This window comes from Ambystoma mexicanum, chromosome 2p (assembly GCF_040938575.1).
Source record: "Ambystoma mexicanum isolate Mex_15411 chromosome 2p, UKY_AmexF1_1, whole genome shotgun sequence".
In the NCBI taxonomy this organism is placed as follows: Eukaryota; Metazoa; Chordata; class Amphibia; order Caudata; family Ambystomatidae; genus Ambystoma; species Ambystoma mexicanum.
In genome coordinates this window covers 1,399,607,778-1,399,622,578 of record NC_090923.1, presented here as the reverse complement: position 1 = coordinate 1,399,622,578, position 14,801 = coordinate 1,399,607,778, and the positions used below count along the sequence as shown (strand labels likewise).

General features: G+C 43.9%; 1 protein-coding gene across 3 annotated transcripts in view; it reads right to left on the bottom strand.

The window, feature by feature from the left end:
* The window catches only part of DHX30 (DExH-box helicase 30), a 1,582,523-nt gene that overhangs the window by 1,554,199 nt on the left and 13,523 nt on the right, over positions 1-14,801 (bottom strand). The gene's annotated exons all lie outside the window — the stretch shown is intronic.

The following is a 14,801-nucleotide window of genomic DNA, read 5'->3' as shown; positions in this document are numbered from 1 at the left end:
CTGGAATAGAATTAGGAGTTCAAGAAAGGTGCATTTTTGGGCTCATGCCACTGTTAGGGAAAAATGTAAGTTCAGGCATTTTTCAGTCACTCCATTCATGAGGCTGAACTTTAATATATCCTGGGCCATGATGTGCAACTCCTGGGCAGAGAGAAATGACAACTAGTTGACCCCTGCACTTGTCTTCGGAGTTACTGGGCACCTGGAGAAACCCCCACTTTGTGCTGACCCATCCACAACACTGTTTGCTTTAGAAAACATCTTTATTGTTTGCACATATTTTCCTACATCCTATAGGTTTTGGTTCAAACTCTTCCCTGAATAAATAGTTAATAAAGTCAATCCTTTTAACAGGAATTGTTTTGTGCCACATGTGTCATAGACTAGCCTCGCCACACTCCTACAGTGTTTTGGTTGTACTGAAGCCCAAAAATAGAAAAGAGGTTCACTGGCTCACAGGAATCTGGTCACCCTACGCACTTTTCAAAGTCATGTTATCCAATAATCCTGTGTGGCTTGTGAGAAACCTGAAGGTGCCTCACCAGCTAGTCCCTGGGGATCTGTCATCCAGGTGGCCAGGACACAGCCATCGCTTTGGATCCAGTTCCTGGGGGTGGACCAGTGCGGGAGCATCACCTGGATGAGGGGTCTTCGCAGAGTGAAAGTGGGATACTGGACAGCGAGACGCGGTCTCCCCTTCACTGCAACACCTTTTCCCCCATCCTATCAGGTAGGATACATAGGAACTCAACCCCCTTCCCTTTTCCGACATGAACACTTTCTCACGGACAGGTCACTGTGAAAGAAAACAGACTAACACCCGAGCCGTATACCTGACATGTCCCAATACAATGGTCAGGCAAGGTCAGGCAAATTACTGATCATTACACCCGACTTCCATCACACTTCCCCACACGGATCAAAGGCGCAGCACAAAAGCACACACTGAGCAAGGCAAAACACACGAGGAAACAGCAGCTCCAAGATGGCAGTTTAATACAAGGAGAAAGACGGCAAAACCACAGAGGGTTGCAAGGAGGGAAGTGCCCTTGACCTTTTTAGAGAAAGACTGTTATTTTCATGAGCCTTCAAGAATAAGAAAAGTAAGATCTGGAATAAAAGCTGAAGAAACCTGCATTGTTAACCAAGGCAGGGAGGGGTCGTTTTCCGATGTGGTACTGTCCTTGGCTTCTAAAACAAAGCAACACCAGAAAAGTCAGCACGGCCGGTTAGTTGGGGAGATTGATACCAAACCAGTCAGCGTTAATGCCAAGGTTGCAAGCGGCAACATTGTATAGAGAAAACTGAAGAGAACAGTGTGTGAAGTGTATGAGACAAAGAGACGCAAATGTAATTAAACAGCAGATGAGTGACTGAACTTTTGAAGCAAAGACAGATACTGTAAACAGAGTGATCCGGCGCCACGTGGATGCTCATTCGAAGGTCTCTGTAGATATCCAACTGAAAGGTGGCAAATGTAAAAAGGAATTGTGAAATCGAAGTGATCCTGCAACGGGACAAGTCAAACCCTGTGCACATTCGAAAGTCTTTGACAGATGATGCTGACTGAAATAGGTCCGATGTCGGCTGAGGGAGACTAATTGTATTAACAAGGGGATATGAGCCCGGCTAAGGGGGATCTGGGGTAAACTGTGACTCACCCGAGAAGGAATATCCTATGAACATTGTGAAAGAGGATCTGAGCTCGGAAGAGGAGGATCCAAAGTGACGATTGTTGTATTAAAGGGATCTGAGCCCGGCTGAGGGGAATCCGAGGTGAATAGTGAATCACCTGAATTGAGCACTTGAAATGGGAAAATAACTTATTTGATTTGTCATATCAGGCCCTCTGCATGAAGAGACCTTGATAGGCAAAGAGACTTGGGCACAGAAGGCCCTGATGCTAATGAGTGAACTGTATCCTCGTGCTAAAGCAGCCAGAGATTGTGCTACGCTCGAGTGGACTGCCCTGTCCCGTGCTGAAAACATGGGGAAAGGGAGGCCAATGGCCTGAACATTCTGACATATCATTTTTGTGAACACTTCTTTCTTTTTCATAAACACTACCCACACACTATGTGTATTTAGAGGCAAGGATTGGCAATAGGTTTTTTAGTATAGGCCCTTTTATTTTGCCAAGACACCACTAGAACTGCGTTATTATTATTGGATGGTCGTAGCTTGCTCCCATCTGCAGATTTAGGATTTGATAAGCGTTTATCATACCCCTTTTGAAGATCAATAAACATCCTTGAACTGTGGTCATTTGTGTCTGTCTTACTGTTGATACCATGCCTTCCTTAGAGGCTCATCTATACACAAGTCCTTTCCCTCTTCAGTGTACATATATGTCCCTTCAGGGATCGAAATTGCCAGGAGCTGGGAGCTATTTAGCTCCAGGAGCTACTTTTGACTCTTGGGGCAAGTGTGCCATACAAACCCAACTATGAGATATTAGCTGTGTATGTTTTAGGATGTATATAACACTCTTAAGGGACATTTAGAGCATATAGGTTAACAAGAAATGGACAAAAGGCTTCAAATCTTGCGCAAATTTAGATTTGCTGCATAGTCTGTACTAGCGCCCGCTTCCCAAGAGGTAGCTCCTGCCTAACTGGATATGCTGGATACCCAGGAGCTGCTTTTTGCACATGGTCAACAAATCCCCAATTTCGATCCCTGCCCTTACACCTTTCACTATACCCAATTCACATGTCCTTGGCCCAGCTCATTCACCTCACACCTTCTACATGGCCAGCAGCAGACCTGCCAAGATTCACACACATTATGTAATCTTGCACATTTTATTGGACTGCTGCATTCCAGAAGGAAGACTATGACACAGGTAGGAAAAGTGCTGGTACATAAGCAATAATAATATTACTGTGGGCCGAGTCATCTGAGGAGCATGTCCTTATTACTAGGGCACGCTTTGACAGTGTTCCTGTACGTGTTATGGTGGCAGCTTGGTCGGTAGATGGTGTAAATCTGTCTTGCCTTTTGTGTGAGGCCCAATGTGAGGATCTTGCTCATTTGTTATTTTTTTGCCTGGCTTATGCAAATGTTAGAGGTTCTGTGTTACGACCTCTGCTCTGCAACCTGGGTTTTGTACAATACCAGCCTGAATTTCCACATGTTGGCTGTACTCTTTTGACCTATGTAGAATTGGCTCTTTTTATTAGGAAGTGCTTGCTTAGCAGTATGACATGAACTGAGGGCCAGCCTGGCTGTTAGTTATTTTGTGACCTTCTGCTTTTCAATTTTGTATTTTTGTTAATTACTGTGAATTGTATTTTATTTTCTCTATTGTATTGTTTTTATGGAGTGTTTTAGACATTTCCGAAATAAACATGAAAAAATACATATATTACTGCTCATCAGAACACTATTCTTACACTAGCTCATGGTGTTCTTTTCAGCATGTCTACAGCCCGGTTTCATGGTCTGCTTCTCACAGATTTCTTACTATTTCCATAGCAGCCCCATATGCACCATCTCAAGTTTTTCTTCATCTGGCCCACTCTCTGCAAAAGTAGACAACCCGCAGTGAGAACCGATATGCTGGGCATGAAAACTAGAAACAAAAGGTCTCCCCCACTCATTGAAACCACCCATCTGACAAATGAACCTGACCTAGATCCACCCAGATACATTCTTGTCTATCCAGGACAAAAATACTCAAGCCGTCATCTGACATTCTAGTACACCACAAACAAAGTCACCTTCACCCACAAGGAGTGGGTTATCTGAAAACTTTCAATACCTACACAATTAAACGCAACAATGGATTCACCCATAACAGTTAAAATCACAAGACACGTTCTATAGAACAATGTTGTACACTAACACAATCATCTAATTGTGCTGCATGACATCACCCAGCTTGGCTACAAGGCTGGCTGCAATAGGGCAAAATAAATAATTAAAAATACACACTTCCAGCCCAGAAAAAAGAGGGGGATTGGACTATAAAGCGGTCTTATTTATCTGTAAGGAACTGACACAAAAGAGTAATTCAGATGACAAAAAAAAACTTTGTGCATACAAACGCACAACTATTAAATCATAAATCAATTAGTGCTATACCTTTCACATGCATTTATCAAAAGAAAAAAGAAAAGAGAAAAGAATAAAATATGTATTTTGATTATTATAATAAAACGCAATCAGGTTCCTAAATGTCAGGCATGGGAAGTTGCGGACGGGTTTTCGTGCGCCTTCAGCAGCAAGACAAGGCAAACAAAGGAAAGCGCTGGGACAACGGCATTTGGTTGCCAGAAACGCGATCCGTGGCGGAGCCTGAAGGTTGCCATGGAAGCTTGGTGACACGTTGCTAAGGAGGGGTAGCGTTCGTGCACGATCACGACGTTTATCAGGTGATCCTGGGTATTTAGCCCCTCCTCCTTAGTTGCACAGCGCTTCTGATTGAGCATTTTGGCGTTCTGTTTCTTGTCTTGTATTTCTACGGTTTTTCTCGTGTTTTGACCCGGAATTGTACTTGTTTTTGGCTTTTGGATTACCCTACTGTTTTCGCGACTTTTCCTCATAGCTTTTCATGGTTTCTTGATCTCTGGCTTCTGTGACCTAGATTACTTCGCAATTTCCTTGACTGTTTGTTTGGTGCCCGCAAGGTGTTTTTGGACTCGGACTGGCTTATGGATTAACCTTTTGGATTCTGAATTTACATCTTGTGTGTTTTGTAACTTCCTGGTACGTTGTGCTAACTTTCATATTCACCTGGATTAAAGTGACCCACGAGTTTTTTCCTGCGCCGTAGGACAGCCTCCGCTGCGCCGTGGGACAGCCGCCGCTGCGCCGTGGGACAGCCGCCGCTGCGCCGTGGGACAGCCGCCGCTGCGCCGTGGGACAGCCTCCGCTGCAATGCGGGAATACGAACTCTTGGAAGAACTGTTCCCCGCGCCGTGAGATTACCGTTTGTTATCACGGATTGCTGAAGGTGGCTCTTATAATTCATTCTACGGATTCACTCCTGGATATTCCCTGGTAAGAAAATTCTTGTGGTGTAAGCTCATTAGCTCAGTATTCTTATTTCTTAGGCACATAGTGGTACTCATAGTGAATACTGTTTTGCAGAACTTCTCTGGGCTCTCTTCTTAACCTGATCGTGGTAGTACATTCCCTCCTATTCAGTTCACTCAGCCACGTGTTCTCGGTGGGATATCCATTCTTTAAAAAGTACATTCCCTCCTAATCAGTTCACTCAGGTTGGTGTTATTGGGTTTAGATTAGAATTGTGATTTTCAATCATCAGTCATTTGGTACTAATTGGGTTATATTTCCTTCTACAGCCACGTGGTCTCGGTGGGATATCCATTCTTTCAATTAATTGATTCCTTTGCACTGTGTATAACTTACATTCAAAGGAGTACATTGGTGGGAAGAATTCTTCTTCTACACTACGGGTTCAAATCTGTGAAGAGGAATTCTGACAGAATCAGAAGCCTTCTTTAACATGGACCCCAAAGAGACCCTGGCTACTTTGCTTCAGTTAGTGGCTGATTTAAGATCTGATATGGCCTATGTTCACGCTACTACACAACAACAAATCCTCGAATTACAAACTGCCATTCAGCCATTACCACCAGTGGCTCCGGCGATGCCTAATGTGCCTGTTGTTGAACCTGCACAGGCAGAGGCTGGCCCGGTATACATTACCTCATAGTTCCCATTGGCTCCTCCAGAAAGGTTCCATGGGGACCACAAGCAGTACAGGACATTTTTGAATTAATGTCGTTTACATTTTTATGCCGACCAGGTTCTTTTCCTGATTCCGCTACCAGGGCGGCTTTTTTACTGTCGCATCTTGGGCTAACCCTCTTTTGGAAGAGGGTAGCCCATTATTGCTTGATTGTGATGCATTCATTGAAGCAATGGGAAAAGTGTTTGATACCCGATACAAGTCTCAAGTTATGGAACTGGAATTGTTAAATCTACAGCAAGGGGAGTTGACTCTTTTGGCATATCTAGCCAAATGTAATCAATTGGCTGCAGAAACTGGATGGCCCGACGATAAGAAGGCATCCTTATTCTATAAAGGATTATCGGACTCGTTGAAAGATACTCTTGCTTTAGTACCAGTAGTTCCGGTTACTTTTCCAGAATTATTGGAATTAGTTCTTCAGATCGATGCCCGTAAGGCTGCCAGGAAAGGGGAAAGACGTGGCACTCCCACCTAGAATCCTGGTGAATCCCACACCCGTTGCAGGTGCTCCAGAACCAATGCAAATCGGAGCTGCTACACGGGGTCCTCTTTCTCAAGAGGAGATCATCGTAAGAAGAATAATTTGTGTTTTTATTGTGGCTCTTCTGAACATCTGTTAAAAGCTTGTACCAAGAAACCTAATAAGAAACAGGGAAACTTGAAAGTTCGGCAATAAGAGGAGTCCGATTGTCGAGTACCAGTTTCCGCGGACTCCAATCTCAACCAACCTATTTCCTTAGGAGATTTAGGTTGTCTCAAGACCTGGTCGTCCAGGTCATTGCTATTCTGGATTCCGGTGCTACCGGAAATTACATCGATAGACAATATGCCAAGACATTAGGTGTATCAACTATTGAAAAGGAAATCCCTGTTGTAGTCAATGCTGTTGATGGTTCCACTTTGATATCTGGTATAGTGGTACGACAGACAGAGGATTTGGTGATGGAAACACTTCAGGGTCATTCAGAACACATTTATTTCGATTTGATCTCTGTGCCCCAGTTCAAGCTTATATTAGGCATTCCATGGCTCAAGTTGCACAATCCTTCAATTGACTGGCACGTTGGCAGTATCGAATTCTTATTAGAGTACTGTGAGTCCAGGAGTTTGGAAGGGAAGGTTTCAAACTTGCAATCCTTGTCATCCTTTATTGGAAACTGCAGCCACGATTGGGGCGGTCATGGCCGCCGAATTACCGATTGAGTATTCCGATTTCAGAGATGTGTTTGATGAAGGTGGGGGTACAGTGCTACCTCCTCACAGACAGTACGATTGTCCCATTGATTTGGTCCCTGGAGAACAAAATTCCTTCAGGGAGAATTTACTCTTTAACCCACAAAGAGGATGTCATTCTGAAGGAATACATTGATCAATCTTTAAAATCAGGTTTCATAGTCCCATCTCGTTCTCCGGCAGCCTCCACTTTGTTTTTTGTGCCCAAAAAAAGAGGGGGAGCTCCGTCCATGTATTGATTATCGTGCCCTCAATTCCATCACTGTGGGTAATCAGTATCCCATACCACCGATTTCTGTACTCTTGGACCAACTAGGGTCATCTGTAATATTTACCAAGATGGATCTTTGAGGGGCCTATAATTTGGTGAGGATCCGTAGCGGAGACAAGTGGAAAAAAGTCTTCAAGACCAAATACGGATTATTCGAATATAGAGTCATGCAATTTGGGCTCTGCAATGCACCCGCTACTTTTCAGTACTACATTAACGATGTTTTCCATGATACGATGGACCAGTTTCTTGTGGTGTATTTGGATGACATATTAATATATTCTGCATCCTATGAGCTACATGTACAACATGCTACAAGTTTTCTACAGAGGCTTCGTGACAACCACTTGTATGCGAAGTTAGAGAAGTGCATTTTTCATGCATCTGAGGTAGAATTTCTGGGGTATGAGATTACTTGTAATGGAGTACAAATGAGTCAGTCTAAGGTTAAACTAGTTCTGGACAGGCCGATCCCTACCTCCCTGAAAGATTTATGATCATTTCTGGGGTTCTCTAACTTTTATAGAAGGTTCATTAAAGATTTCTGATCTCTGGTCGCCCCATTGACCGTTCTAACAAGCAATAAGACACCTTTTTGTTGGAATGATGACTGTAACAAAGCCTTTCAGCGTCTTAAGTCCGCTTTCACCAGCGCACCTGTTCTTCAACACGCTAATCCGAAGTTACCGTTTGTGGTAGAGGCGAAAGCCTTGGGGGCAATTTTGTCTCAGGAATGTCCGGAAACTAAGAGGTTACATCCGGTGGCCTTTCACTCTAGAAAACTTACCTCTTATGAAAAGAATTACACTATCACAGAGAGGGAGTTGTTAGCAGTTTGTGATTCGTTCATGATTTGGCGACATCATTTATTGGGTTCGGTTTTTCCTGTTCAGATATACACTGATCACAAGAATTTGGTAGCCCTACAGTCAGTTAAGTGTTCCACAGCCCGGCATGCCAGATGGAATGAGTTCTTTTCAATGTTCGATTTCACGATTACTTATCGCCCTGGTGCTCTACACACGAAGGCGGATGCTCTTTCACGTATCCATGGAGAATCTCTCCCTCTCAGATCGGAAGGTCCTCTTTTGTTACCACACCAAGTGATTTGTGGTTGTACCATTCAACCCACACTAAGAAGCAATTCTGAATTTACGTCTCGTGTGTTTTGTAACTTCCTAGTACGTTGTGCTAACTTTCATATTCACCTGGATTAAAAAGTGACCCACAAGTTTTTTCCTGCGCCGTAGGACAGCCTCCGCTGCACCGTGGGACAGCCATCGCTGCGCCGTGGGACAGCCGCCGCTGCGCCGTGGGACAGCCGCCGCTGCGCCGTGGGAATGGGACAGCCGCCGCTGCGCCATGGGACAGCCGCCGCTGCAACTCTTGGAAGAACTGTTCCCCGCGCCGTGAGATTACCGTTTGTTATCACGGATTGCTGAAGGAGGCTCGTGTCATTCATTCTACGGATTCACTCCTGGATATTCCCTGGTAAGAAAATTCTTGTGGTGTAAGCTCATTAGCTCATTAGCTCAGTATTGTTATTTCTTAGGCACATAGTGGTACTCATAGTGAATATTGTTTTGCAGAACTTCTCTGGGCTCTCTTCTTAACCTGATCGTGGTAGTACATGCCCTCCTATTCAGTTCACTCAGGTTAGTGTTATTGGGTTTAGATTAGAATTGTGATTTTCAATCATCAGTCATTTGGTACTAATTGTGTTATATTTCCTTCTACAGCCACGTGGTCTCGGTGGGATATCCATTCTTTCAATTAATTGATTCCTTTTCACTGTGTATAACTTACATTCAAAGGAGTACATTGGTGGGAAGAATTCTTCTTCTACACTACGGGTTCAAATCTGTGAAGAGGAATTCTGACACTAAAATATTACACAAAATCTTCTTGCTCTTGTGAAAGATTGCAAAGTAATCCAATACCATCTTGCACACTTCTTCAGGGTTTTCAATTTTTCTGTTTACAATTATGTTTCTAATGGGGTCTCTGAGTACACCAGGTTATTTTGATCTGAAAAAAATATTAATTTATGTAAAGGTACTGTCGAGCTGTCCCTCCATTATTTCTTTATGTACAATATTGACAGTGTGTGTATCTGAAAAACATGGTATACAATATATATTCTGAAACTATCTTGTATAGTAATTGCGCTGCCAAGCATACAAAATGCTACAACAAGCAACTTTGTGCATTTCACAGCTTTGTGAGGATTGATCAATTAATATTTTTGCGGTGAAGAAGCGTATCTTGGGTTTCTAGGCGCAAAAAGCTAGGGATCCATGTCGAGACATGCACATCACCACTTTGAAACATGGATAGGAATTGGAGCAACTGCTGTCTACTGTTTACATTCTTCCTCAGAAATTACATGCACATAATAAAATGATAACGGCCATCTAGAGACTAATACCCCTCAAATGTGAAGCTCCTCAATGTTCACCTCTCTCGCCAATTGTATTAAACATCTACATGGCTTTACTGGTGCATGTCATCAAGGCTCACAAGAGTGTGGGGAAATCCAAAAGGCCGAATACCAGGGCTTGTTGGCTACCCTTGAGGTTAACGACAACCAGCCCCGGGACAGGATTATGAATCACAGCGTTCCACGGGGGCACCGGTCATATGACTTGCAAGAACGAATCTGCAGGACACACTTGACTGCAAGCGCACCGCTTCTTCGAAGCCCAAACAAAAAGACCAAGTTAAAAAGAGTGGTAAGTACTCTTCTCAGCTTACTTCCACAGTCTTAGCATGTGTGTGAGGGTTTGGATGAATTAGCTTCTGACCCTAGAATGTCGCTTTGGGACTGTTAGCTTTTGGATCCAACCTTTCATGTACTGGTAAACAAACTTGGACTGCCACTGGCTTGTTAACTTGATTCTCCCTGGTTACTGGAACAAGGACCGTATAGAGATTTTTGACCCATTACTACAGATACCCAGGACTGTAACCAGAGAACTGTTGCACTATGCTCTCTACACTATCCCTGGCGCTGACCCCGAAATCTTGCCCCTTCTGGTGACAGAACACCAGCATACTTTAGTTGCATCCTCATATCACCCGGGTTATGTTCCCTCACCCGATAACTTTTTTTTAATCTCCCTTCCTGTATTCAGTATTTGGTGCCTTTCTCCACCCTTCTTGCTGTGGCTGGCTTCGTTTTCCTGACGTCTACATCCAATCGTCAGCTAACGAGGAAAGCTACTGAATAAAAGGGTTTGGTCTGTGGTACTGTCGTACTTAACTGTTTATTTTTCTTGCATCTCAGGAGATAACTGGCTGGGATTACTCCTACCTTTTGTAGAATCGCGTTGCTAGGTAGTTCATGTTCATTCCCTTTGCTGCTCTATTGTGGAGGAAAGTTTTTTTTGTTACCCAGCTAGGCAAGCGTGATAAACAGGACTCCAAAATGTACACAAGTAACGCCCAATTCCTTCTAATGCGGGACAAAGTATGGAGGATAATCAGTTGAAAGCAAGCTCATGAATAGATACTATCGGATTGTCTGTGCTGAAATTGTGAAATAAATGAAATCTTGCTCATTGGTCCAGTCATCCTCTTCCTGGTTGAGTTTATCAGGCCCGCTGCTCTTGGTACACCTTTCCATATATCCTACCTTTGAGTGGCCTGTGACAGACGTCACTCCTTTGATTCTTAACTTTTTTTTTTATCATTTTCTTTATTTTATTGATTTTCTATAATCCACTCAATACCAAAGATCGGTTTCGAAGCGCAGATCTGGGATTCGAAACTCTGTTGCTCTGCGTGGTCTTGCTTCCAAAACCAGCAGATTGCCCCTGTGCCATTAAAAGTGGCCTTTACCACCTTCATCATGTGGGCAAAAGAGTTTTTGCACCTTCAAGAATAATAGTATTAATCCATGCAGCGGTCCCCTCTCAGCTAGACTTAAGTATCAGCGCTGGAGTCCAAGAAGAGACATTATAAAAACTACAAGGAGTCCAAAATCTGCTGCTCGGTTGTTAAGATCAGAAAGCAAATTTTATGGCTTTTTGGGTTCCTGGTTTCTGAGACTGAAGTCTGCACTGAATTTGGTGTGCTGCCGTTAGTAGCCCATATGGATACCTCTGCAGAGGTGCTCCCACAGAACCCCTTCTGTCTGTAGGTGAGGTTTATGACTGTGAACCTGTGTTGGAGGCTAGGCTTGAGGCAGATGCACACTTTACTTTTGGCTACACTACTCAGCCATTTTACTGCATTGGTAGCCACTTACTTTCTGAACAGAAACAAAATGACTTTGAATGCATTTTTAAGTTCTACAACCCGGTCATTTTTTGTGTGGTCCTTTTTTTAGATCAACCGGCAGTAAAAGCAGCCTTGACAAAATCTGCTGCTTTGACAAAATCTGCTGCATCGTCAAATAAACAAAATCCCCATCCAGCAAGATACCCCAAACCACTACAATACCCCAAACCACCAATGGATTTATCCATGTTGGACCAGGGAAAACCCATTTCTTGAAGAATAGCCTTAATGACAACAATAATACAATTACCAGACATGGCATACCCAAATCCTGCACTGTTTCATGTGAGCCAAAAACGGAGCACATATCTCAAAGAATATGGTATTAGGCACAAAATCTGCCTGCTCACCACAGATTGTGGAAGGAGGCGACTATAAAACAGCATCAAAAACCAAATTTGGACAAACTTATGTGGTCAGGCATCAAGAACTTTCTTCCCTATTAGGACCTCAGAATGTTCTGCGCTTTTCTTCTCTATTAGGGCCAGGAGTATTCATTAAGCCCGTCACTTCTGAAGTTACATGCAGCTCTTCTTTCTACTCTGCCAAAAAACTCAAGGTCACACTACCACGCTAACAACTTTTAAGCAGCCACACAGTTTCTACAGATATTCCAATAAGTGGAACATTGGGCCCAAACCAGAGAGAGAATGGCGAGTCATTTATTTCAACTAAGACTTCTCCATTCAAGCTCCATTAGGTCCTGATGCACTTAGAAGAAGGGAACCTCCTGTTGAACTAACCCAAAGAGAGGGCTTGCCTAATGTGAAAAACACTTTTGAGGAATATCTGTATGCGATACTATTTGAGGAAATACTACCTGAAAATCAATCTGTAATACTTAGATGAACAACGGTCTTAGAATTACTTTCTGCAATACCGAGTCTCTCTGAAATTACATCTAATGATCTCCAAAGAGAAGACTTTATAAATCACAGTAGAGCAAGTTCCTCCATAGTTTTTCTATAATCAACATTTGTGTATGAACACATAATGAAAGAAAGGAACAATTTAGAGTATTAGGATTTGACATTTCTCAATACAAACAACAACTATGTGAGTACAACACTTAGCCTGGGGTGGGAAGTATGATTCAATCTTTGTTGACTCTCTCGATCTTAGCTCTGCGTTTGAAGCAGTCAATCGAAATAAACTCTGGCTTCAGCTCCAGACTTGGGCATTCCCCCTGGTCTCCTCAGACTAATTGTCGGGTTTTACACTAATACCAACATGCAAGTTCGCCTAAATCATACTGGTGGTCTTTCTAGAATTATCCACACTGCTTGTGGCGTTAGGCAGGGGTGTGTGTTGGCCTCCTGCCTATTCAATTAGTATTTAGCCACTGCAAATGACTGCTTAAAATCAACTGCACTTATATCACCTAAATTGTGTCATTTTAGACCTCGATCTCTAGCATATGCTGATGACTTCTTACTGTTTGACTGCACCGCAGTTGGTCTCAACTGATTCATAACATCAATTGTTAATTATATCGAAGCTCATTCAATGAAGGTTAATCCTGAAAAGACCAAGGTAATACAGTTTACTAAACGCAAGATCTACAATACATATTATTGAAAGATCCAAGTAACTTCAAAGATTTATTAAGGTTTTGTAATTAAGTCAAAGCCCTGTATAGGAAACCTTAAAAAAAAATGGTATAGGGATTGTGTTCATGCTTTATCTTCCCAATTAATAAGGGTTGAACAGAAATATTGTAAATTCTCACTGAAACCTGCGATTGCATTTCATGAGGGCAAAATTGTCCCCAAATTACTATATTGCATTGAAGTCTATCCCATCAGTGTGACAAATTGCCTGAGGCACTCATAGAATTTCATTGCGGGGAAAAGGGGCGCTTGCGTGCAATACGTGCGCAAGCGCCCGTTTGTCAATTCATAGAACACAATGCGCAGGGCTTTCCCGAGGCTTGCGCCGAATCCCTGCGGGTCCAACTTGTCACTGCGACACCACGAACGCCTTGTGCGAGACTCCCAGCAAAAGGCACATACCATCTTGCACAGTCACCTAAAAAGGGGGCGGAACACATGGAGTGGGGAACAACAAGCGTAAATGTGGGCGTTACGTGGGACGTACCACAGTAAAATACTCCCAACGCCGACACGTGCGCTAACAATACGTATTCATGGAATCGAACAGGGCTCACCGGCGCGCGGGAAAAGACACGCAAATCCGGAAACATGTCTGCCACACGAAAGCAGGCCTTAGCGTCACCCCACACTAAAAACAATGCATAAAAAGGTCACACAAAAAACCAACGCGCGTATACAGCTACGATGAATGTGCCATTTTTCGCAGCAGTAATCGTGGGACACCACAGGAGGAGGAGGATGATAGCCAGGGCACACATTTTATTACCCAAGGCCAGCCTTTTTGGGATGCCCGATGGCCAGGTCTATGGCAGGTATAGGTTTCCACCACATATCATATTAGACCTGGTCACGGAGTAGGAAGATGACCTCACATCACCTACCCTGTGCTCCCAAGCATTGAGCCCCTTAGAAAAGGGGCTCAATGTACTGCATTTTTTGGCCACTGGGTCATTTCAGCAGAAAACTGCCATAGTCGGGGGCATTTCACAGCCCACGCAGTCATGCTGCCTACATTATGTGTTGGCAATCCTGACTGCACACCCCTCAGTCCGCAGGCACATATACATGCCCAGAACACCCGCAGAAAGGCAGGCCGCGGTCCAGGACTTTTACGGGGTGGCCCAATTCCCTAAAGTGCTTGGGGCCATCGATTGCACCCATGTGGCCCTACATCCACAGAGCACATCTATCGCAATCGCAAGCACTGGCATTCCATCAACGTGCCGGTTGTATGTGATGCCAAGGGAATCATTACCTCTGTACATGCTAACTATTCAGGGTCCACCCATGATAGTTTCATATTCAGAATGTCACCCCTACACCGGGCCCTGGAAGCTGGGAGGCATGGCAACACATGGCTCATTGGGGAGTACAAATGGCCCTGCAAACGCACGCATGTCTCACACAGACAAAACCGCACCACCGACAACCCATCTCACCTCCACAGGGGGCAGTGCCTACCCTCTGAGCACCTACATGATGACACCAATACAGAACCCCACCATACCAGGTAAGATAAAACGCATCCCATATTTCAACTAGGGCCATAGTGGAGCGCACATTCAGAGTGCTAAAGTCACGCTTCCGCTCCCTTGACCACTCTGGTGGTGAGCTACTATATCCACCACCAGCACATGGTACACAGTATTACCATGCACAATGCTGCAACACAGCGTGGCGT